The following is a 27109-nucleotide window of genomic DNA, read 5'->3' as shown; positions in this document are numbered from 1 at the left end:
CTGAGCAGATCCTTACCCCTAACTAGCATGAGATTCACAGATTCACAAATCAAATTATATCATATAACATGCATGTGTACTTTGGGAAAATTTACTTGAGCTCGGTTGATTGCATGCACCGCACCCTTTCTTGTATTACAAAATCCTTTTATAAACATTTCCTTTTTGAAATCTTTTTCCAATTCTCCAGTTTGAGTTCAGACACACCTGAGAGAATGTATGAAACCATCAAACTAAGACTCTGATACCAACTTATAACATCTCAAAAATATAGACCAAAAAACTTTTTAATTTTTAATTAGCTAAAACCATTATCGAAAAATCATCGTAACCATAGAAAATCCAAATGTATCATCTTGATCATAAAACATCAAAGTAATCATAAAAATGCAGAACAAAACAGTGGGTGCATTTTAATCACCCAAAGATCTTCCCATTTGCACAAAACTACCTGAAACATAAACTGAAAATCGTAAGCGCAAAGCTTAGTCAGTTTCCCCCAAATACCACATACCACACATATCAAACATATAATGGGCCTTGCCCGATGAGTGGAATGGGCCCCAACCTACTCGCATTACCGGCCTCGCCCTAACTCACATAACGGACCCTACCCACTGAGTATAACGGTTCTCGCCCTAACTCGCGAAAAGGGCCCTGTCCATCATACAAACATACAAGTATAAGTAGTAATAGCATACAGAATAACCATTGGGAAAGCATACAAATACATACACATGCAAGATTCACACAAACATCTAGCACCCTAACATAATAAACCATGGGCCAGCATTGGTGCCTTCGACCCCCTAAACATGATGAGGAAAACTCACCTCAAATTGCTGAATCTCACACCCTTGGTTACCGGCAGAAACGCCGAGGTGCATGACGTAAATAAGTAATCACAATTATTGAGCATACATTAAACAATACAAATATAATCATCTGTTAATACCAAAAAAGAAATTATATTGATAATGATTATTGCTAACTCGTGGCACACGCCTAACAATCTGGCATTTACATAGGCATAATGAAAATGACGGTGAATCTTCCGAGTGAACACATCTGACATGCTAAATAACCTGAGAACACATGCATTAAGATATGTCAACAAAATTGTTGGTGAGTTCTACACGTTTTGACACAAAATATTTTGTGACCAAAAGTGTTTTTGTAACGATTCTATGGTTAACCAACTTTTCTGAATATGTGTCTTTCAATCAAAAGTATAAAAATAAAATGAGTTTTAAAATTGTATTTATACTCATTTAGAAATATTGTTTGCTCAAAACCAAAATACCCATTTGTTGAATATATAACTAAATCAAATTTATAATAAATCTTTACAGTTCTCATGACCAAAAATGCTTTTTATTTAAAGATTTTGAACACCAATTTATGTAATAGAAAACCATATCACTCTTTGTGAAAATATAAAATATCTGAATTCACTCTTGAAACCTTGCACAAGCATTCGTATAGCTTATATGGAAAATTCATAGTTTTTGTAAATTCGTGACGTGTTATTAATTAAATGTTACCTTATGACATAGAGGAATTTCCACTAAGATGTACGGTGTTAGAATTGTGACAAACATATCCCGTGCAACTTAGGAAATGATCCTAACTCATAAAGCTTTCAGAATAAATGTAGCTCATATAAAACGTCCCGTGGGTATGATGGATCCCAACAATATATCTAGACATTCTAATCCTAACTTCCCATTATAAGATATTGGACACCTATAATTATTTGGTGTTAGGATTAATTATTGATTGGAGTCTTATGGTATTTGAGATTCGTAAGACTTAACACATTTCCAAATTTTATTATCTGTCGTGACAAAATTTGGACAACATAACGGTTGTTTTGATAATAGTTTCCAGGTTTCAACTAATGTGAAACCAACAATTCCATAACATTTATACTTCACGTGATTAATACAATACAATATGTCATAAATAACGACCCTTAAGTTCTAAAGTCGATCATATTATTTATCGCAATAAAATCCATAACTTAGTAGAATGAATTATATTTTTATATTATATTAATAAATTTTACACTCATTTTACATAACTTGTATATATTAAAAGTAAATTTTCAATAATTTAAACTATTGATTATATATTTTCGTAATCTAGGTCTTTCCATCAAATATACTACTAGAATAATGTTTTTGATTTCATAATATCTTAATATACATATTAATAATCGCGACAAACAATAAACATATTAAACTTTAGCAATTTACTTTACTTGTATTGTTTATAAATGATTTATAACATTTTAGATTGCTATTTAATAAGTTTTTGGCAATTAATTAAGTATGCTGCTATTTTGTATATAAAATATGAAAATTATCAATACATTAATAGACACGCATATATTCTCCCCCAAATATTAAAGCAGTAAAAGAGGCCATAGAAACTCACCGTTGCAGCGTGAGTTGCAATCGTTCGAATTTGATTTCTTTGATAAGTTTGATGTCAGAAACTGCAAATCCACAATTCTTGAACTTTAAAATACTTTTAGGTCCATTTCGTAACAAATTGGAACTATCGGGATTGATTTGCAACTTTGCTAAAGTATATGGGCTTTTTAGTAATTTAATTAGATGGTTAGGACTGTTTTGGTAAGAAAATACCAAATGAGGGGTTTATTTTGAATAAATGGAATTATTGTTTATAGATTGGGACTGATTTGATAAAGCTTGTCAAGTGAGGGTTAGTTTTGTTTAATTTAAATACAAGTTTTGAGTTACCCTTGACTTTGGCTTGGTTAAATCGAAACGAGATTTCTGATTGAAGTCTCGATACAGTAAAAAAAAAAAAAAAAAAAAAAAAAAAAAAAAAAAAAAAAAAAAAAAAAGAAGAAGGGATTTTACATTCATATCCTTATAAACTTTAAAAATTACTTCAATATCCTTATAAACTCAAGAATTACTTACATATCCTTCTAAAAGTATAAATATTACATCAATATCCAAATTTATATTTTAATTAGGATTAAATCAATTTTTTAATAAATTATTTATTGAATATTAAAAATTGTACTTTAGTTTACCAAAATACCCCTGTCTTCTTCACTATTTCCTCCGACAATTCAACACCCCCTTTATAGTATCTCACAAATTATTTAAATGTATTTAGATTAGGTGGAGTATAAAATCTGTTTTGTGCACCCAAATTAATCCAGTCAGATACATAATTAATCTAATGCAAATTAAAATTACTTCAAAGAATATAACAAAAATTATCTACTGTTATGAACAAGAAAACAGAGATGTGATAGTAGGGGTAAAGAAGAAGAATTCCATTTGTTTTGGTTTCTTTTATAAAGCAACTTATGCTTTTTTTAAAGGTTATCTACTGTTATGAAGAAAGAGGCAGCGATAGAAATAGATGGAGAAGAAATTCTATTTTGTGAACCAAAGATAATCCAATACAAATACACAATTGATCAAACGCAAAGTTAATCTAATCAGATTAGCATTAATTCAAAGAAGTTTACCTGTTGTGATGAAGATGCGAAACTACTTATGTATGAAGAAGAGATACTTGATCAAGAAGGTATATGATACGTAATCTAATCTGCCTTGTGATTTAGTTTGGGATTTAATTAGGCAAGGATATTTTGGTAATGTAAAATGTAAATTTGAATATTAGATAAATAATTTATTAAAAAATAGATATAATCCTAATTAAAATATAGATTTGGATATTGATGTAATATTTATATTTTTAGAATGATATATAAGTAATTTTCAAGTTTATAAGGATATTAAAGTAATTTTTAAAGTTTATAAGGACATGAATGTAAAAATCCAAAAAAAAAAAAAAAAAGGCTCCAAACATCAAAAAGGGGCGTCGTCTTTAAAGGGGCAATGGATATGGAACGGGAACGATGGGCAATGGACGAACACAATGAGAGGGAAAAGCCCGAAGGCTCGCAGGCACAGCTTCGTCGATCGACCGCGAGTAGGTTCATCTTCGGGGTTCGGCTAGACTGAAGAACGAAGGGAGAAGCAGCGAAGGTTCGATCGTTCATCGCTGGCTGTGAGGTGCGAAGGGAGGAGGTCCGATGGGGAGTCTGGACGCCGTTAACAGCGGTAGCAGCAAGATGAGACCCTCGGAGCTCTGTGGTTGACGGGAACAGTAGAGAAGGAAAACGATGGGATAAAGGGGTATCTGGTCTTTGGCCGGTCACGAAGAGCATTAACGGTCATCGATCAAGGGGGTTTGCGATCGGTGGGGTGTTTGGCAGTGGAGTTCGACGGGAAGGACAGGTAGTCGGGTTTTGCGGTTTGCTTGAATATCACATGTCGTCTTCCTCTTCTTCTTCTTATTTTGACTGTAAATTAATGCAGTTTAATCTATAGCTTTAGATCAGTGTTTGGGTTTGACTGCTTGACAACGGAGGAGGCAACATTGAATGGATGGTGAAGGAAAGAAAAACAGAATCAGGTGATTGTTTTGGGGGTTGGTTGGATTGCAGGGAAGGAAGAAATCAAGGTGTAACAATCGGGATTGTTTGGCTGCTGTTGCTCAGGAATCCTCATAGGGGTGCTTGGAAGCTGCGATGTCTGAAGCAGAAGGGTGTTTGGGTGGTGCTGCACGACAGGAAAAAGGGGGTTTCTGCCCTTTGATGGCCGGAAAACTCCAATTCCTGTGGTGTCTTCTTCCACCGTGAGAGAGAGATGGGGAGGATGGAGTGAATTGTTGTAGAAGGAAGAGTGCAAGGGAGGGTAAGATAATTTTGTTTAGCTATTTGTGATCTAATCAGATTTTTAAGAGACTTTTGTGTACCGAAAGATTTAGGAGTGATCTTGAGAGGACAATGGATTGTATTATGGGTTTATATTCATACATTTGGATGTTTTTGTGTGTGAGAAAATTGGTCAATTTCATGTATCTATTCATGTATTTGGTTGAATTGCTATTAGGTTTGATATGTATTAATAGCTTCTTTAACGTAATGTACATGTGTGTGTGGTTTATAAGTGAGGTTGTGAAAATATATGTGAGGGAGTGGTTTGATCGAAATTTAGAGTCATGTAGTGGTTAGAAATTGTTCATATTCATGTAATTAGTATGTTTCCATTAGATTTCATGCATGTGTGTTGTTTGAAAATAATAAATCATGTCAAATACAAATGCATTCATATATCAACTCGTCATATTTGTATAGTAGGTGCGAACACCATGTATTACATGGGTATATTTAAAACAATTCTATATGTATAAACATTTGAAAATTTTGAATTTATAAGAAAAATGAGAAAAATATTGAATTACTAAAATTAAAGTGTTTTTTTTTTCTTTTAAATTTAAACAAATCATTTAGATAAAATAATCAAACCAAATTAATGAGATTTTATTTTAAAATTTTGAAATTATAAGGAAAATCAATTAATGAAATTGATATGCATTTATTATTAAATTTAAATACCATATGAAATTTAATAAATTAGGAAAACCACAAAATTACATATGGAATAAAAATTAATTTAAAATAACCACAAAATGACATGTGGCAAAATAAATGAGAGTGTGACAAGTGGAAAAAAAAACCTTTATTTATTAAAGAAGATGTATATTATATTTAATTATATGGATCCAGATTTAATAGATTATGAACTTGCCAAAATTGCAAGATAAGCCAAAACTTGGTCTTTTAATATCATAGATGACATTTATCTACAAATATGTTTATATATAGTGATTACATGATTATCTATTTGTCGTATGAAATTCGGATTTATAAAACTTTATCAATTATATATTAAATTTTTGGTGATTTTCGATTCGATTTTCAACGATAGACGGTTTAAGCAGTTTGGGATGTTCTAAAAGGTAATATACTTTAAATATAAAATTATACACAATTTGTCAATAATACACAACGTTTCGCGGTGGTTTGACCGCCGAACTTTGACAAATTTTTACCAATTGTTACATTATCCCACCCGATGAATTGAATTTTGACCCGAAATTCAACGTATAGATAAAATATTATAAAACAATTAGTGAGGATTTCTTTTCGCTTGATCTATACATGATCAGTCCAAAGTTGATTTAAGTCACATAACTCTAGATTAAATAACTGATCCATTATATGACTTTACCACAAGTCACCACTAAATAAGGAATTAGGAATACGACCGAATCAAATATTTTAAAGTTCATCAAGTTTTATCTACAATTTAATCACATGTACTTTCCTAACTATGAAATATTCGCAGTTTACTAGCTCACTTCATTGAAAAAGAGATAACAAGTGTGTCTTCGGACCGGCACTCCTTGAGATTTGACGTATGGAAAAGTGTCGTGTACATCGTTTAGTTTTCGAGATAAGTTAATGTAAATATTAGGACCAAATTATGTCTAAGAATCTTGAAGGTCCGTTGAGTCGTGGTTTAACTTAACTCGTTCTTTATGCACGATTTATTCATCTAAAAGAAAAGGCATTTTAAAGCTTACATAGTATCTGACTTGGAAGTCGATAAGCTTACATCTTTTATTCAATTAACTTTTTGTCGTTTGTGTACAATCTAGAATATTTCTCTTGTTCACACAATCTTTTTTGTGATCTCTTGATTGAATCTTGGATCAAAATGCAATGCATCACGTGCATGCTCTTTGTTCAGTTTCGTATCTCCAATCATTGTTCAACATATTGAGGGTTGACACTCTTGCCAATATAAGGCTTTAAATGGTAATTTCTGCTTTCATGAATATTCATCACTTGAATTCTTTCAAATCTAAGCACATTAGGTAGAATCCTGGATGAATGGGACACTTTAACCTGTGAGCTTTATTCAAAACTATGCTCACGTGTTCACTGTACTTAGGGGTACAGATTTGGTTCATAAAGTATCATGTCCCGTCATCCCTGAGCTTGACATGTTTATCCAGTCTTCACAGAGCTTCATTCGCGAAACTTCTCTCTTAGAATCTCAAGTAAAACTTTTCGAACTTGATATGTAAGTTTGAATGGACGATTATAAATAATAGTTGTACTCAACAGAGTTTGGTACGTTCTTTTCGGCTAAAGACATTTGCTACCATGTAAATCTTATTATAATGTTATCGAATCTCACACATCATGATAACAACAAATTTCTCACTTATGTCATTCAACCAAAAGCATAGGAAAACCTCGTCTCAATTCACCTATGTGCACCTCAATCCATTATGTACATGTCGTTGTGTACAAACAAGTTTTCTGTACTTTCAGAAAGGTAGGATTGTGTAACGCCCGTAGATCCGGGCTAGTCAATTTAGAGGCAATAGGGGTCGAAAACGACTTTTTGACAAATGACTATTTAGAATAAATAATCATAACCAAGTTGTAGAATATTTCTCAAGGTTTCCGTACATATAAACAACGCCGAAATCCGAGTTATAACGAAGAAGTTATGACCCGTCGAGGTTTCGCGTCGGAACCGGCACGGCACAGGGAAGCGTAAATAGTGAATTTACGATAGAGCGAGATTTAGCCTTAGCGATATAAACAAAAGTCGTAGAATGTGTTAAACTAAGAACATCGATAAAAAGAACGCCCGAATTTGACTTCGTATGAAGAAGTTATGATTTTTCGAAGTTTCGGATTAGCAGTGTACAACCTGAAATTCGAATATTAGATTGAGCGCTTTTTAGCCGACACGACCTAAACGAGAATCGAAGGTCTCGTCAAAAGTAGCGTAACGAGAAAAAGATGGGCGAAAACGGACGTCGGATGAAGAAGTTATGAGGATTTAACGGACCAATCCTGTCCCGGCCTGTTAATAATATAAATTTTAAAATCGAGTCCAAATTAGCCGACGAAGTCTAAATGAAAGTTGTAGAGTACGTTCCCACCTTCGCGTGGATATAAAGAACGTCGAAAACGGAGCTTGTATGCGAAAGTTATGATTTTTAGAAGTCGAAGTAGAAAATCACGAATCTGGTGCGAAGTTGCTGACGCGGCCGAATCTCAGTCGTCCCTTGTTGCCCACGCCTCGCTTCAGATGAGTGACACCTGTCCTCGCATACGTCCCGCGTAATCCGAAGACGCCCAGTGTTCGAGTACGCCTCGCGTACCAAGGCTCGTACGCCCAACGGTCTGCTGACTTGTGCGATCTGGAGCTGTCCACGATGCACCACCGAAGCCACGACATGCGTCCATTACGCCCAGCGTACTCCGAGGAGTACGCCCTGCGTTCCGAGGAGGGGCACCTATAAATAAGCTGCGAAGGCAGCCGGTTTTCTTGCACCAAATCCCACTCTCTCTCTAATTTCTTTCTCTCTCTAGCTTCCCAAACCATCCCTAAGCCCTAGGAAAAATACCTAGCACCCGAAGGAAGCCCCGAGGCTCCTGGAGTCCTGAGAAAAAGTGTCTTTCGGTTTCGAAACGCTGCTCCAAGTGAGTTCCGGTTTTCGATAAAATTCGCTGTAAGTGTGCTACGCTTACGCAATTTTTAATATAGCTTTCAAATAATTATAGGAATGTTATTAGGTCCTTAAAATAATTATTTGGTCTATTATTATGAGTTATATTGAGTGTTATTAACGCTTATATAATAATAATAGTCAGACTAATTAATTTGTCGCGGTTATCGTTATACTAAACCCTAGTGGTATTGGTACTAGTTTTATCGAAGGAAATTGTTTTGAGAGTATCGAAGTGTTGTTCGAGTACTAAGTCACCACCTTTCAAGTGAGTGCATAGTCCCTTTCATGAACATGATTTTAATACAAGTATTGATTGAAGTATTAATTATATGTTTATGTGCGAGTTAATTGATGTTGCCTGAAATACGTGTTAAAGAACATACCTGATTATATTTGATAATTTAGGATAAAGAGTAGATTCTTACGAGTACAAGTGAGTTAAACTCAGAGAATAGAATTTAGTCTATGTCATTTATCCGAGAGTATGGATTAGACATAGTCATTGTCCCTAGTCCGAGAGTATGGATTAGGCATAATCATTCATCATTAATCCGAGAGTATGGATTAGTCATTGTCCCTAGTTCGAGAGTATGGATTAGGCATAATCATTCATCATTAATCCGAGAGTATGGATTAGTCATTCGTCCCTAATCCGAGAGTATGGATTTGGTAAATTCGTTCATTTCTGATCCGGGAGTATGGAGTAGGTAAAACGACTAATCTTAGGTCCGAGAGTATGGATAGCCTCGTTGTGAGGATCGACGGGGTGGGATAAGAGTTGTTTATATATATGGTGAAATCGTATATTTTGTGAGTTTTAAACTATATATATGGTATAACATTGTGGGATTGAAATCCCTATGTACTCACCAGGTTTCCCAACCTGACCCACTCAGTTTATTTACATCACAGGTGTTGATATGAAGTCACATTACACTAAGAGATTTAAAGAGATGTAGATCACTAGTGTAAATAAATGTAAGTTCTGTTTATGCTTATGCTTCTGTATTAACGATGACATCCCAAACATTTTGAAATGAATAAAATACGTTTCTTCGAAAATGTTTTAATAACGTATTTATCGTGTTTTTCTGGGAACAAATTCCGCAACATTTTTATTAAAAGAAGAACTCTGATTTTTATAAAGCATAAACAAAATCGATCTTTTCTGGCCGTGAAAATAGGGATGTCACAGATTGGTGCGTTGCACCATAGTTGTTCCAACTTATGCTTTCTTATCTTTCCAGTTAGACTTTGTTTCCTTTTGGTGTTAACATAGCTGACATTTGGGCTACGATAAATAAGGTCTTGATGGATCCCTGGTAGTAGCCAACATAAACTCTTTTGTTGCTAAAATTACAATGTTCATTTCCTGGGAAGAAGTCTTCACTTATACTTCTACATTTTATCACATCCTTCATATTTGATTAAATTCTTCACATTTGATTAAATCATGGTGAGCCAAGAAGTTTACAACAGTCTATCATTTGATTTTTAGGGTAGGGGGAATCTTTAGGTGACATACGCACAAGATTGATGTGACAAACATGATTTGGTAGGTGTTAGAATGAAATTTATAAAAATTTCGCTAGTATATCTTTCGACAACTCACTAGTTCTCTCTACTTTACAGGTTTTCTCCAAACTAATGGGTTCATGACTCATACTAGGTTTAAGTTTAGGGTTCGCAAGGATTTCTTTGCATATCCTAATTAAAGGCACTTCAATATATGAGTGTTTATTAAGAAACGTACTAGTTACAACTGGTGTTTCCTGGATTTCTTTCCTTGTTCCCATAACGATTTCTATGAATCGCGTTGTCACCTTCTGACTCTTCAGTCTTGGGTAGTTTCACCGTCTTCATAGCAAACTTTAATTTAACTAGTGCTTGTTCTAATTTTTGTATCTCTCTTCCATGAGCTTATTCTAGTTATTCCTAAGTTGTGGTATAAGTAGAGTCAAAGCTTACGATTTCTGTATAGTAGTTCTACTCGGTAACGCCAGTGTCCTTAAAGGTGTAGGTGGCCTTCTTTTAAAATTGGATGATTCAAACATAAGTCGGACGGCTCCAACAAAACGAGATGGACTGATGGAATACCTAAGTCGAACTCGAATAGATTAGCAAATGCACGAATATTTCAAGGTATTTGAAAGATATCTAATAGGAATATTTGTAGAATATTATAGTTGAGTAGTTAGCATTCCGAGATAAACTTCGGACATGATTTACATTTATGATACTTACAGTTTCATGAGCATTTTAGGTAAATATTCGCTAAGTATTCGTAAGTGTCCACGAAAGTTTTTATGAGTTCTCAAGTGATTCAGACTGTGGTTTTCTTTAATATTTTGGATTCCAAGTGTTTTAGTCTACCGACAACCGAATCCAAACTTGATTGTGCATCGGTTTAACCCTAATTATACATATGTGATCAGTCTATGTCTAGTTGTGGTTCGGCCCACATACAACCAACTTAGCTAAGGTATTTGACAAAAAACATTGCATTGTCTTAGCATTCAGGGTTCGAGTTTATATATGTATAACCTATATTTATGGGTTAAGGAATATATTTAACGTAAGAGAGTAAGCCATAGGCTATAGTCGCGTTTTCTTAAGAAGGTACTGGTTTGCTATAGCCAATAGCTCTAATACCAATCTGTCATACCCTCGGCCGCCGGCGGAAACGCTGAGGTGCGCGATGTAAATCAGTAATCACAGTTATTGAACATACATTGAACAATACAAATATAATCATCTATTATTACCGAAATAGAAATATATTGATAACGACTTTTGCTAACTCGTGACACACACCTAACAGTCTGGAGTTTACAAAGGTATAATGAAAATGACGGTGAATCTTCCGAGTGAACAAATCCAACCTGCTAAATAACTTGAGAATACAAGCATTAAGATACGTCAACAAAATTGTTGGTGAGTTCTACACGTTTTGACACAAAATATTTTTATAACCAAAAGTGTTTTTGTAATGATTCTTTAGTTAACCAGCTTTTCTTAATATGTGTCTTTCAGTCAAAAGTATAAAAATAAAATGAGTTTTAAAAGTGTATTTATACTCATTTAAAAATATTGTTTGCTCAAAACCAAAAATAACCATTCATTGAATATATAAGTAAATCAAATTTATAATAAATCTTTACGGTTCTCATGACCAAAAATGCTTTTTATATAAAGATTTTGAATACCAATTTATGTAATAGAAAAACATATCACTCTCTGTGAAAATATAAAATTTCCGAATTTACTCTTGAAACCTTGCACAAGCATTCTTATAACTTATATGTAAAATTCATAGATTTTGTAAATTCGTGTCGTGGTATTAATTAAGTATTACCTTACTTGGTTTAGAAACTGACACTTAACCAGTGGGACAAACTCTTCCCGCATAAATATTGTGTTTTCGTGTAACAATAAAGGGTTTATATAAATAACTTATTCATTGTAACTTAATAAACCTCGTCCAGCTGTATCATGATATTAATTAGGTATTATATGACTTAATTTCTAGTATTGACACTTATCGTTTTGAATCACAAGCTATCCCACTACCTATAGTCTCTTTCAACTATGATCATTAAACAAAAAACCCCGTATAAACCCAAGATCGATTATATACAGTAACAAGGCAAACCCGAGATCCATGATGAGGTTATAACCAAATTGTGATGAACACCTCTGCATTAGCACTTACATGTTTTAGTGCTGGAAGTCCACACCCAAGTTTGCTCATCCTTAGGGACTTTATCGTGAAGGAAACGCCAACGCCCAAACTCGACTCGTCAACCGATGGTTGTGGCTAGCAACCGGTGGCGGGATGTCAACCCATATAAGTATGCAATCCTGAACTTATATATGGCGTTCCTCCTTCCAATATGAATTAACAGTTATGACACAGAGGAATTTCCACTAAGATGTAGGTCTTAGAATTGTGACAAACATAGCTCGTGCCACTTAGGAAATGATCCTAACTCATAAAGCTTTCAGAATAAACGTAGCTCATATAGAACGTTCCGTGGGTAAGATGGATCCTAACAATATGTCTAGACATCATAATCCTAACTTCCCATTATAAGATATTAGACACCTATAGTTATTTGGTGTTAGGATTAATTATTGATTGGTGTCTTATGGTATTTGAGATTCGTAAGACATAACACATTTCCAAATTTTATTATTTGTCGTGGCGAAATTTGGACAACATAACGGCTGTTTTGATAATATTTTCCAGGTTCCAACCAATGTGAAACCAACAATTCCATAACATTTATAATTCACGTGATTAATACAAGATAATATATCGTAAATAACGACCATTAAGTTCTGAAGTCAATCATGTTAATGAATTTTATTTTTATATTTAATATAAAAATATATTAATAAATTTAACATTCATTTTACATAACTTGTATATATTAAAAGTAATTTTTCAATAATTTAAACTATTGATTATATATTTTCGTAATCTTGGTCTTTCCATCAAATATAATACTCGAATAGTATTTTTAATTTCATAATATCTTAATATACATATTGATAATCACGACAAACAATAAACATATTAACTTTGAGCAATTTACTTTACTTGTATTGTTAATAAATGATTTATAGCATTTTAGATTGCTATTTAATAAGTTTTTGGCAATTAATAAAGTATGCTGCTATTTTGTGTATAAAATATGAAATTTATCAACACTTTAATAGACACGCATGTATTATCCCCCAAATATTAAAGCAGTAAAAGAGAGGTCATAAAAACTCACCCTTGCAACATGAGTTGCAATCGTTCGAATTCGGTTTCTTTGATAAGTTTGACGTTGGAAACCGAAAATCCACAACTTTGAAATACTCTTAGGTCCATTTCGTAACAAATTGGATCTATGGGCTTTTTAGTAATTTAATTAGATGGTTAGGACTGTTTTGGTAAGAAAAATACCAAATGAGGGGTTTATTTTGAATACATGGAATTATTGTTTATAGATTGGGACTGATTTGATAAAGCTTGTTAAGTGAGGGTTAGTTTTGTTTAATTTAAATACAAGTTTTGAGTTACCCGTGACTTTTAGGAAGTGATTCGTACACAACAGTTTTTTGGCATACACAACAATTTATGCATTATATAGTTTTACAATACAGCATTTTAAAGCATTAATTGTTGTGTATGGAAAAGAATTGTTGTGTACGGATCAACTGATGGGTTTTGGTCATAAGAACATCCTATGTGCTCATACAAACCCTAATGCTTGGATCTAGATTTCTCTATTGTACATGCAAGTTATCCAAGACTATAAACCCTAATTCTAGCACTCAAGTAATCATATTAACATGAGAATAGGTTTAACATCATACCTTGATTGTTATGTAGCAATAACAATGTCCATTCCTCCTTGTATTGACTTTAGAAAGCTTAGAGTCATAAATGTCACGCTTCTAATGGTTCACAAACACCAAGAGCAAGAGGATGAAGAGGAGAGAGGATGGAGGCTGTCCTAAAACGTGTGAAACCCTAGAAGGATGCTTAGCCACGTTTTTAGGTCATAAGGGATGTATATATAGTTAGGCTATTAGGGTTATCTAACAAGGAAACCCTAAATTGGATGCTTAAGCCCTAAGCAACCCATAGATTCCTTTCCTTAAGGCCTTGGACGATTTCCTCATGGGCTTTCCCATAGAATTCTTCCACTCCTTAATATAAGGCAATCCATAGACCAAATTGCAATTATCTTATAATTACAATTCCAGTCCCTTAAGTTTAATTAATCTCTTTTAGTCACAAAATTAATTATCAATTAATTCTTGACTAATATTAATTAAACAATATGATTTCTCCTTTAATATATTATTCTCATAACATATTAATAAATCATATTTAATCCTTTCTCTCCATAATTCATCCTATCAAGTTGCTTTGGTGAAGGCAACCCAAAAGGACAATGCACCATCGGGTCAAGTACATACCAAAATAGTTATGGACTTAGACACTAATCCAACATCAACTCCCTTGACTTTTGGTTGGGTTTAATCGAAACCCGATTTCTGATTGAAGTCCTGATACAATCGATCAAAAAGGCTCTAACATTACAAAGGGGCATCTTCTTTAAAGGGACAATGGAGAAGGAACACGAACGAAGGGCAATGGACGAACACACTGAGAGGGGAAAACACGAAAGCTCGCGGGCACAGCTTCGTCAATCGACCGCGAGAAGGTTCATCTTCAGGGTTCGACTAGACTGAAGAACGAAGGGAGAAGCAACAAAGGTTCGATCGTTCATCGCTGGCTGCGAGGTGCGAAGGTAGGAGGTCCGATGGGGAGTCCGAACACCATAAACAGCGGTAGCAGCAAGATGAAACCCTTGGAGCTCTATGGTCGATGGGAACAGTAGAGAAGGAAAACGAGGGGAAAAGGGGTCTTTGGTCTTTGGTCGGTCACAAAGAGCATTAACGGTCGTCGATCAAGGGGGTTTGCGATCGGTGGGGTGTTTGGCAGTGGAGTTCGACGAGAAGAAGGGCAGGTATTGGGGTTTTGCGGTTTGCTTGAATATCATAGGTCGTTTTCCTCTTCTTCTTATTTGTACTGTAAATTAATGCAATTCAATCTATAGGTTTAGATCAGTGTTTGGGTTTGACTGCTTGACAAGGCAGGATGCAACATTGAATGGGTGGTAAAGGAAATAAAAACAGAAATCATGTAGTTGTTTTGGGGGTTGGTTCTATTGCAGGGAAGGAAGAAATCAAGGTGTAACAATCGGGGTTGTTTGGTTGTTGTTGCTCAGGAATCCTCATAGGGGTGTTTGGAAGTCGTGATGTCTGAATCAGAAGGGTGTTTGTGTGGTGCTACACGATAAGAAAAAGGGGGTTTCTGCCCCTTTGATGGTCGGAAAACTCTAATTCCGGTGGTGTCTTCTTCCACCGTGTGTGTGTGAGAGAGAGAGTGAGAGAGAGAGAGAGAGAGAGAGAGAGCTGGAGAGGATGGAGTGAATTGTTTTAAAAGCAAGAGTGCGATATTTGTTTTGTCAAGGAATGTTTCTTGACAAGAGAATCTTATATGTCAAGGAATCAGTGGGAGTCTTAATGATCTTGAAAAGGTTCTGAAACAAATTAAGAGTAAACCTAGTTGATCATCACTAGCAGGTGACTGAGGTTTATAACCTTTCATACTGTTTTTTCTGTGCCATTCCAGTTGAGTTAATTATGCATGTGAGTTCTATAAGTTATGATTTGAAGGCATAAAGACAATGCACCTTGATCAATGGAAAGTACATTGATATGTAAGGGTGAGTTTCTTGGAAGACATGGTGGGCATTCATGCTACCATGAGCCAAGGAATCAAAATTGAACAAGTTCAGTCCATATGAGCTTGAATTTGTCGCAAACCTTGGTTTGGAAAAATCCAAATGGATAGGAACACATACACTATATAATCTAAGTGACATAAGGTTTCCCTCCTTCATGAAAATAATATGAGGAAATGCTTTCACTAAGAGATATTTTAAGGAGATATCAGTTGTGTAAATTGTATTCTCAAATTCGATTATAATTACAACATCCCTTTTCATAGTTCAAATTGTGATATTTGGCAATTAGTCTGAACATTTGGGACTTAGTAACATAAGTTCTGAATTTGTTTAGACACACATGTGAACTTTCTAAGACAAAGGTTTATGAGTTTAAGAAGCTTAGATAAAGGCTCATCAAAGCATCAGGTATTAGAAATATGAACATAAGGAATTCAATAAGCATTGTCTTCTGGAAGTTCAATTGTTTTCTGAATACATGTCAAAGCTAGTGGGAGCATAAGTGTTATGCTAATAAGGAAATAATCATTGCGTTAGTGGGAGCATGATTATTATTTTAAGTATTGCAAGTTAGAAATATTAATTATAGAAAAAACAAAGATTCAATTTGCAAAGTTGCAAGGGTTGAAAAGTTGTTTTGTTATAATTAAGGGAGAGAATATTATAATTTGTTTCAAAAATCTAAAACTTAGATCAAGAAATGTTAATAAAATTTAGTCAAGGATACATAGCACGTTCTCAAATTTGATTATGATTACGGCATCCCTCTTTATAGTTCGAATTGTAAGAACATGACTAACAAAATATTATGGCAAAAGACTGGTAAAGTATCACGTCTTTATGTAAGACATTATGAATCATGTCCCATACGCTTCGGGTATAGGATCGATTGCATATGCTATAATGTTTGACCATTCTAAAATTTTCCAAATGCATTGTGCATTAAGAGGGAAAAGGGACTAGAATCGGTTTTGACTAAAATAATTAAACAACTATCAAAGGACGATCCAAAGTTCGATGGGGGTTGGTTGCTTGTGAATAGTTTGAAGTATAGTATTGGATGGATCATATCGACATTATTATGAATAGATAAGATTCTATTTAGAATGAGTTGTGATATGGCAATTATGGAATGTTTCCATATTTGGAAATTGGAAATTAAGAATTTATGTATAGATTAGAAAATTTTATGCAAAAAGGATGTTCAAAGGAATGTACTTTGAGTGAGAGACATCACATCTATAGAATTGTTTTGTAACAATTTCTGATAGTGAACCTTGTAATTCCATTGACCAAGTCTTGGTGACTTCATGCTATAACATTACGAAAGGATCGTTGCATAAATGTTAGAATCTAACGTATTCTGATAGTGGCAAGAATTTTGTATTCTTACACTAATAATGAGGATTAGGAATTGTGAAATGAGCATCATTGGAAAAGTTTTCAATTGATCTATTTCACAAAGCATGTACCATAGGAAACATAGTGTGCATGGGACAACTATTGTTGAAATTCAAGTGTCAAGTTGATTATCCGAAACATTAAACAATCAATAACGAGTAATCAATATGATGTTTAAATAAAAAGGTGTTTTATTTACGCTCAAAAGTTTTAAGGCCATATAGGACTAAGTATTATTGTTGTGTTTCACTTTGCATGTTTTGACTTCCAGAATAACTGGGTTATTCGAACCTCCACAGTCGATCATACATTGGAAGTAGGTATGAAGCAAGATTGTCATGAATCTGTCTGTAAATTGTCTAGAGTGTTTAGACATAGCACAAGTTTGCTGCAGAGCTCATGAGTTCTTTGATAAGATTAGAGTATTGGATTAAACCCACGCTCACTTGAATCACTCATGGTTTTTATCACGAGTGATTGTAAGACAATAATATTGTATATTCTTGAAATCGAGACGTGTGAGTTGTAATTAAAATTCGGTTGCACATTGATAATATGTAAATGCACCAGTAACTTGGTGTTATAAAACATATTGTTGTGTGTGATTTAATGAGTAAGAGCAAGCGAGTGTTTGAGCCAAACTTTATCCATTCCTTTTACCCAAAGTGAGATAAAAGTAATATATGTGGGCCCCCCGATGATTTAGTGATGACACCCTAAGCGCTTGGCCAAGCCGGGAGTAAGTTAATGTGTTCAATTGTAGTCTCTGTCAATCGTCATAAATCGGAAGTCGGGAAACAGTATAAAGAGAATGATCAAAATTCATGTCTTGTGTCTATACAATATATTGAGAATGGAGGAATATATGATCCCTTATCTGAAGGACACGCGTATCTGATAAGATCAGAGTTGACAGCGGCTTTTGAAAGCTACGATTGTTGATCAGGTTCTGAAGTTATGCAAAAATAGTTATTAGACTTATCCAAGTGGGAGACTGTTGCATTAGTGTCTAAGTTCATAACTATTTTGGTATGTACTTGTCACACCCCCAAACCAAGGATGGTGGAAACGTCCGGGGGTGGAGGACTTCATGTAGTATCATAACCACAATTTCAATAGTAATTTAAGCAAACACAACCAACATATATATAATTTAAAAAGGTTACATCACTAGTATGAATTTCATGGTTCAAAATCAATTACAATATGTTGACAAAATATGAAAAGTTTGACGCCTTAACGTCCCATCCTCAAAAGCACTTGATTACCTGTTTAGTGTTTTCCTGAGAATACAAGTTATTTGAAAAGTGTCAACACAAAGGTTGGTGAGTTCATAAGTTTTTATTATAAAACTTAGTAGAAGTTTTTCACATGTAAATGTCGCGTTTGTTTCAGAAAAATCCGATATTTTCCTTGAAATCCGAAAAATGTAGCCTTATAACCAAAGATCAAAATGTATAAGAAATCATCATTACTTGGTAGAAAAATGTCGTGAGTTTAAAATGATATGGAAAGTAAATTTTTAATCAACCTAAAACCTACTTCGGTTTTATGACATCCCGTGAACTTTATGAATTGTTATCTCCCTAGGTGAGTCGATATAATCATATTGTGACTATGCGAACCTGCCACAACGTTTCTCAAGCGTTGCGAAATGAAATGACATTTGTCACTCGTAGACCTGCAGGTCCCACTGTAGCTAGCAGCAAGGTGTAGGGTGTCAAACCCAATATAGATCTATATACAAGTATCACGTTCTCCCTCAAGGAGATTCTGATTATAACTACCAGGAATTATATCCCGCACTCGGACGTACGGGGAGAGAGAGAGTCTCACAACATAGGTTAACAAGTTTACGTGAAATGTGTGTGAATATAAATCTTTCTTGTATGAATGTACCCTTTTTGTACGAGTGTGTTGAGTGATGTATCATAAACTATACCTATTATAGTTTATCTAAAATGTATGTAATATGTATGAATTCTTTTATGGAAATGTATTAGTGTTGTGAATTTATCAAACTATACTTTTTATAGTTAAATATACGTGTTCTAAAATGAATGAATAATATTTAATAAGAATGACTTAGTTTCAGTTCATAATGATAAACTAACAAGGAAACACATACAATAATTAGAACTTATGATTATACACTTTGCTCAACATAATACAAAGTGTTATGATATTTACATGTTGTTGGCTAACTTTAGCCATTCTGCCCTGTTTTGGAAAAATCATAGAAAAATCATACGAAGTCAAAAACTAGATCCGTAAATTCTGAGAGTTCACAAAATGTGTCTAGTTTACTCATAATTTTTATCACGATTTTTAATGACCTCCAACTTGGGTGAAAAAGTCCATAATCACAGACTGGTCCGGGTTGTTGTTTGAAATGATAGGCAGTTTTGTAAAAATCACCATAAATTGTAGAAAAATCGTATGGAGATGTGCAAGTAGTCATTTTAAAGCTACAAACATGAACTATTTGCACCTTGTACAATTTTGAAAACAAAAATGTTTAAGATGCCCAAAATAGTCTGTGAATGGAGTTGAACTTTTCTGATGAAGGCTGTTAGAAAATTTTAGTTATGTTCTTGGTGTTTTAACTTGTATCCCCCCCCCCCCCCCCCTGAAAACTTGAGAAAACATGAAAGTGTAGGGGTATGAACTCACCTTAAGTGATTTCAGTAGATGATTGTTGAAGAATGGAAGTGTTTAATTCAAGAACACTTGGAGATGCCTTGAAGGTCTTCGAGAATCTAACATTATAGTTATGGAGTTTGTGTAAGCAATCAAATATTTGAGTAGAAGGAAGTGAAATAATAATAAGGAGGATGAATTTTTACTTACTAAGAGTAGAAGAACACTTGAAATCAGCCTTGAATCTCGAAAATTTGTGTAGAAAAAGTTTGAGAGAAAAGTGGTGTTTGTTACTTAGTGGAATGAGAGAAATGAGAGAAAATGAGGAATGTGGTTGTTTGTTCCAGCTCAAAAAACGTGGGAGTGAGTGAAATTTGAGTGTAAGGGGACATTGAAGTGACATAGGTAAGGTGGGGAGGTATGGCTGGTCATAGAGTGGGTATGGGGTGGTTGCTTGTGTCATAAGTTAAGGCAAAGTCAACACTCCACCTTAAATAAATCCCCCATTAGATCTTTATTATTTAGATAATGATTTTCATAAAAATATGTTTAAATTATGAATATTTAGAGTTTATTATGTTAAAATATAATTTCTGGAGAAAATCCCGCTTTAAAATCACAAAAAACGGGCTCAAAATGTTAAAAATATCAAAAATGGGCTAAAAGTGACAAATTCCCGAAGTCTGGCCGAGGTTCGGCCTTCTCATGCTGAAACCGAGAGGAGGGAGGGTAGAAACCGAGAGGGGAGAAGAGAGAGGGAAAGAACCGAGAGGGGGGGAGGAGAGAACAGAGGGGCGCGAAGAGACAGAGAGGCGGAGTAGAGACCGAGAGTAGGGAAGAGGCAGAGAGGCGGGTAGAGACAGAGCGAGAAGCGAACAGATGAGGCGACAGAGACAGAGCGAGAGAAGGAACAGAGAAGGCGACAGAGAACCGAGGCTCGGTCCTCGCGTGCATTTAGCAAACAAAGGCTCGGTCCTCGCGTGCTTTAGCCAACAGAGGCTCGGTCCTCGCACGCCACAGCCAACAGAGGCTCGGTCCTCGCCTAAGAAGCCTCTCTTCTTGGTTTCGGTTCCTAAAGCCTATTTTTCTCGTTTTCGCCCCGTTTTAAGCCGTTTTTGACCCAGTTAAGGGCCGGAATGACCCGAATGATTCTAAAAAGTTACGGGAACTATTTGAGGGAGATTTGGGAGAGATTTCTCATACTTGGAGAGATTTGGGAGAGATTTGACATTCTTGGAGAGATTTCTCATACAAAGAGATATTTGAGAGAGATTTCACATACTTGGAGAGATTTGGGAGAGATTTGACATTCTTGGAGAGATTTCTCATACAGAGAGATATTTGAGAGAGATTTGGGAGAGATTTCACATACTTGGAGAGATTTGGGAGAGATTTGACATTCTTGGAGAGATTTCTCATACAGAGAGATATTTGAGAGAGATTTGGGAGAGATTTGACATTCTTGGAGAGATTTCTCATACTGAGAGATATTTGAGAGAGATTTCAAGTGTGGCATTTGTGAGTGTTTGGCTCCGCAATGCAAGTCTCTTGAGCCCCATTAAGTCATGGTTAAGGATCCCACACACTCCCAATGAGTATGCAACATGGTTTTTATCAGTTTAGTTCATTGATTAGCACTAGGGCTTATGAAATTTTTAACACAAGACTTTTCTCAAGTGATGTTTTCCCATTAATATAGCAAGTTATACAGTATGAACATAACACAAACCCTAATACACAAGGTTTAATCGAGTTGATCGGCTTGACTTGATGACTTGACTTGACTCAAGATTGACGATTGTCACATCATCCCCCCTTTAGAGGGAATTTCGTCCCGAAATCTAAATTCGGCTGGGACTTCAAGGGTTTGGGAAAAGATGTGGATACTTTTGCTTCATTTGATCTTCACGTTCCCAGGTAAACTCAGGCCCTCGTTTCGCGTTCCAACGAACCTTCACTATGGGAATGCGACTTTGTTTTGTTCTCTTGATCTCTCGATCCATGATCTCGACAGGTTCCTCCACAAAGTGGAGATTTTCATTAACTTCGATTTCTTCGAGTGGTATTACGAGTGTCTCGTCAGACAGACACTTCTTTAAGTTGGATACGTGGAAGGTAGGGTGTACATTACTAAGTTCTTGTGGTAGTCGGAGTTTGTACGCCACAGGCCCATCCTAGCAAGGATTTCGAACGGACCGATGTACCTTGGGTTTAGTTTCCCTCGTTTACCGAAACGTATCATCCCCTTCCAGGGGTAAACTTTTAGTAGTACCCGATCTCCGACCTGGAATTCTAAAGGTTTGCGTCGCTTATCCGCGTAACTCTTTTGTCGATCACGAGACGCTTTTAGTCTTTCCCGAATTTGAATGATCTTTTCTGTGGTTTCCCTTATGATTTCAGGCCCAGTAAGGGTGCTATCAGGGACTTGCCCTCTGGCTAGCTGAGTATCTCCAACTTCGGACCAACACAGTGGTGATCTACACTTGCGACCGTAGAGAGCTTCGAATGGAGCGACTCCAATGCTAGTGTGATAGCTGTTATTATAAGAGAATTCGATAAGCGGTAGATGGGTATCCCATGCCTTACCAAAATCTATCACACAGGCTCTCAGCATGTCTTCCAATGTCTGGATGGTTCTCTCGCTTTGTCCGTCAGTTTGTGGATGGTAGGTCGTACTCATGTCTAGCCTGGTTCCTAGAGACTTCTGTAGGGACTGCCAGAAACGCGAGGTGAATCTACTATCTCGATCAGAGATAATGGATGTTGGTACACCATGTAGTCGCACGATCTCTTTAATGTACGTCCTGGTTAACTTCTCCATCTTGTCTGTTTCCTTTACTGGCAGAAAGTGCGCGGACTTGGTCAATCTGTCCATAACCACCCATATGGTATCCATCCCACCTGATGTCTTAGGCAGTTTGGTTATGAAGTCCATGGTTATTCGCTCCCACTTCCACTCGGGTATATCCGGTTGTTGAAGTAGTCCTGATGGCTTCTGATATTCCACCTTGACCTTGGCGCAAGTGAGGCACTTGCTCACATAAGTAGCAATTTCAGCCTTCATGTTTGGCCACCAGTATAACCTTTTGAGGTCTAGATACATCTTATCTGACCCAGGGTGAATGGAGTATCGAGTCTTGTGGGCCTCGTTCATTACAACATCTCGGTACCCACCGAACTTCGGTGTCCAGATTCGATTCATGAGATAACGAGTTCCATCCCCTTTGACTTCCAAGTTCTTATCCATCCCCCTTAGTGCTTCGCTTGCCACGTTTTCTAGTTTCAAGGCTTCTAATTGGGCATCCTTGATCTGGGTGGCCAGTTGGGAGTGGATGGTCATGGCTAGGGATTTTACTCGGCGACCCAAGTATTCTTTCCTGCTTAAGGCATCGGCTACTACATTGGCCTTGCCCGGGTGGTAGCGAATTTCACATTCGTAGTCATTCAGTAATTCCACCCATCTTCTTTGGCGCATGTTAAGTTCTTTCTGATTGAGAATGTGCTGAAGACTTTTGTGATCAGTGAAGATGGTGCACTTGGTGCCGTAGAGGTAGTGCCTCCAGATCTTCAGGGCGAACACCACCGCTCCCAGTTCAAGGTCGTGGGTTGTATAATTAACTTCATGTGTCTTCAGTTGCCTTGATGCATAAGCGATGACTTTTCCCCTTTGCATGAGCACACAGCCGAGGCCTTGATTCGAAGCATCGCAATACACCACAAAATCATCGGTTCCTTCTGGAAGAGACAAGACTGGTGCGCTGCATAGGGCTTGCTTTAGTGTCTGGAAGGCGACTTCTTGTTTATCTTCCCATTCGAACACCACACCTTTCTGATTCAAGGTGGTGAGAGGCTTAGCGATCTTGGAGAAGTTTTGTATGAATCTTCGATAGTAGCCTGCGAGTCCCAAAAACTGTCGGATTTCTGTTGGCGTTGCAGGTGTTGACCAATCTTCGATTGCTTTGATCTTTGAGGGGTACACATGTATTCCTTCTTTGCTTACTACGTGGCCAAGGAATCCTACTTCACGGAGCCAAAATTCACACTTTGAGAATTTGGTGTAAAGCTTCTCGGTTCTTAAAATCTCTAAAACTAGTCGTAGGTGTTGTCTGTGCTCTTCTTCGCTCCTCGAATAGACCAAGATATCGTCGATGAATACGATGACGAATTTATCCAAGAAGGGTCGACACACTCGATTCATCAAATCCATGAACACCGCAGGCGCGTTTGTTAACCCGAATGGCATCACTACAAATTCATAGTGCCCATAGCGAGTTCTGAATGCCGTCTTGGGGATATCCTCTTCCTGAACTCGTAGTTGATGATAGTCCGACCTCAGGTCGATTTTTGAAAAGTAGCTGGCTCCTTGGAGCTGGTCGAAGAGGTCATCGATTCGGGGTAGGGGATAACGGTTCTTGATAGTGAGTTTGTTTAGTTCTCGATAGTCTATGCACATGCGAAAAGACCCATCCTTCTTCTTTACAAATAAGACTGGTGCTCCCCAGGGCGAGAAGCTTGGCCTGATGAACCCTTTGCTCAATAGTTCATTCAACTGGCTGGACAGTTCTTGCATTTCTGCCGGTGCTAAGCGATATGGAGCCCTGGCGACGGGGGTAGCTCCTGGGATTAAGTCGATCCGAAATTCGACTTGTCGTGCGAGTGGTACACCTGGCAGATCGTCTGGGAAAACATCAGGGAAGTTGCATACTTCTGGAATTTCTTTGATGTCCTTCACCTCCTGTTTCTTGTCTACGATGTAGGCTAAGAAAGCATGGTATTGCTTTCGGAGGTACTTTTGGGTTTTAACACAAGAGATGATTTGTAGGTTCGCACTAGGTTTATGGCCATAAACGGTGAGAATGTTGCCATTCGGCAGATTGAGGCGGACGGCCCTTTCGTAACATAGAATGTCGGCACGATGAAGGCTTAACCAATCCATACCAATGATTATATCGAAGCTTTTTATGGTGACCGACATAAGGTCAATTTTGAACAAATGGTTGTCTAGAGTGAGAGTACACCCTATGTAAATATCATTAGCGCGCTCAACCTTTCCATTTGCCATTTCTACGATGTAAGAATCTTCTAGTGGTTGAGAATTTTGCTTAAGTATATGTTTGAATTGGTGACTTATGAAACTTCTTTCTGCCCCACTATCGAAAAGTACGCATGCATAAGAGTTATTGAGGAGGAACGTACCAGTAACCACAGAGGGATCCTTGACTGCTTCTCCCTGCCCTAAAGTTAGGACTCTCCCTACACCCCCAGAATTAGGGGCTCGTGCCTTGGGGCAGTTCCTCCTGAAGTGTCCCGTTTCACCACATCCATAGCAGGTTTGGCTTGCTCCAGTGTTGGCGGTCGTAGCGACTTGTGCGGCGAGTTGGGTAGTCGCTCTACAGAATCGTGCAGTGTGCCCCTTTTTGTTACAGTTATTGCAGTGTAACTCTCGACAAGCACCGTTATGGTGGTAGTTACACTTGTTGCACTTGGGAAGAGTTCCTGTATACTGTTTCGGTGGCGCTGGAGCGACAGCAGTAGTGGCGGCACGAACAGCAACAATCTGTTGCTTTTTGGCGGGGTCCTGAATTGGTTATTTCTTTTTATTGCCCCAGAACTTCCTCTTGTTGTTCCCTCCTTTTGTTCGGTCGGTGGTGGTTATCACGGTACCACGGCTAGCCCTGTGATCTATGAGTTGTTGTGCCAATTCCTTGGCACTCTCAAAGGTAGTGGGTTTCGAGGCCAATACACTATCTTGAATCTGGGATGACAGCTCGTTCCACCTTCTTCTCTTCTGGAGTGACCATTGTTGGACAGAGGAGTGCTAGGTCGTTGAAACAGGCAGTATAAGTTTCAAGATCGGTGCCTGTCATTCTGAGGTTCCAAAGTTCTTCTTCAAGTTTTTGTATTTCGCCCCTCGGGCAGTATTCCTTTAACATTAGGGCTTTCAAATCCTCCCAGCTGATTGCGTTAGCTACTGCGGGAGTAAGTGATTTAACTCGGCCATTCCACCAAGTAAGTGCTTTTCCAGTGAAAGTGAATGCCGCATACTTAACCTTGCTCGCTTCGGGACAAGCGCAGATTTCAAAAACTGCCTCGGTCCTTTCGAACCATTGCACCAGCGTGATAACGCCCCCGCTTCCATTGAAAGGGTCGGGTTTGCCATTCGTGAAGTCTTTGTAAGAGCACTCCCTCTTACGCCCCGTGCTGTCCCCATGAATGGAATTGGTGGCTCCGGATCCAGAACCGCCAGAACCATTGGTTCCCATTTGCGACATTGCTGCCGCCACGGCTGCCGTTACTGCAGCCTGGAACATTCCAGGATCAAACTGCGGAGGTGGTGGTGGAGGCGGCACTGTGTTGTTGGAAGGCCTTGGTCTTTTCCTTGGTGGCATGGTTCTGTCATAAAAAAAATGACCAGTCGGTAAGACTTCAATAGTGATAACGAGTCAAGTGTTACTGGTTTCATCCCTCTTGTATTTTATCAAAACTTTATTATTCGTAAACTGTTTGTGTGATCAGGTTATGATGTATAGTGCCAAACATTCAATAAATAAAACACATGCCAAATTTCATTGATAACTTTTAGTACATAACGTTTAGAGGGAAAAGTTTGACCTCATAAGGGTCCACATTACATCGTTACAAAAGATAGTTTTGGCATTACAAAAGCCCTTTGAATAGTGTAATCACATAGTCGCAGGGTCGACCTACATACAAAGAGTAGCACCAACGCGTACTCATAAAATTTTACTACCAAGACGTGAGAATAGTAACGAGTTCTAATTACTGCGACCCTTCTTTGACGGAGGCTGCGATGATGTCGATGCGCCCTGTAGTTCCGCCAATCTACGTTCGGCTGCAACCATTCTCTCTTCGAGTGCCATGTATCTTTCCCGATACTCTCTTGTTTCTGCTTGAGCTGCGAGAAGGTCTTGAATGAGTTGGTCTCTGTGGTGGGAGTCTCGTTCCAGGTCTCTGGTGCGACCAGTAGTAGACTGTACGATGGCACTTAACTCCCGGACCTGATCGGTCGTCGTCCTACCACGATCATCCATACTTGCTATTCGTTGTATCGTGACGAGGAGAGCTCTGTCAGCCGGTCCACCATGAGTAAGATCATAGTAACCTCGTTGGTAGCCATATGGTGACCGTTGGCGTTGTTGTCGGCTCCATCTTTCGATCGTTGTTACCCAAGGGGGTTCAGGTCCGTTGTATCCAAAACGGTGCACGGGTACCCTCGCGATGTAGGGAGGGTTGAATACTTCTGGTGGTTCCTCTGCTTCGTTCCCAAACATGACTATCTCATCACCTTCCTCTTC

General features: G+C 37.2%; 1 protein-coding gene across 1 annotated transcript in view; it reads right to left on the bottom strand.

The window, feature by feature from the left end:
- Positions 1–856: 856 nt before the first annotated feature.
- Positions 857–27109, bottom strand: part of LOC145029358 (uncharacterized) — a 49704-nt gene continuing 23451 nt past the window's right edge. The window contains exon 16 of the mRNA XM_078977935.1: positions 857–1085. The gene's annotated coding sequence lies outside the window, so the exon portion shown is untranslated. The remainder of the gene's footprint in view (positions 1086–27109) is intronic.

The sequence above is a fragment of the Lactuca saligna genome, chromosome 1 (genome assembly GCF_052625555.1).
Source record: "Lactuca saligna cultivar CGN05327 chromosome 1, ASM5262555v1, whole genome shotgun sequence".
NCBI lineage: Eukaryota > Viridiplantae > Streptophyta > Magnoliopsida > Asterales > Asteraceae > Lactuca > Lactuca saligna.
This window is presented reverse-complemented; position numbering and strand designations above follow the sequence as displayed.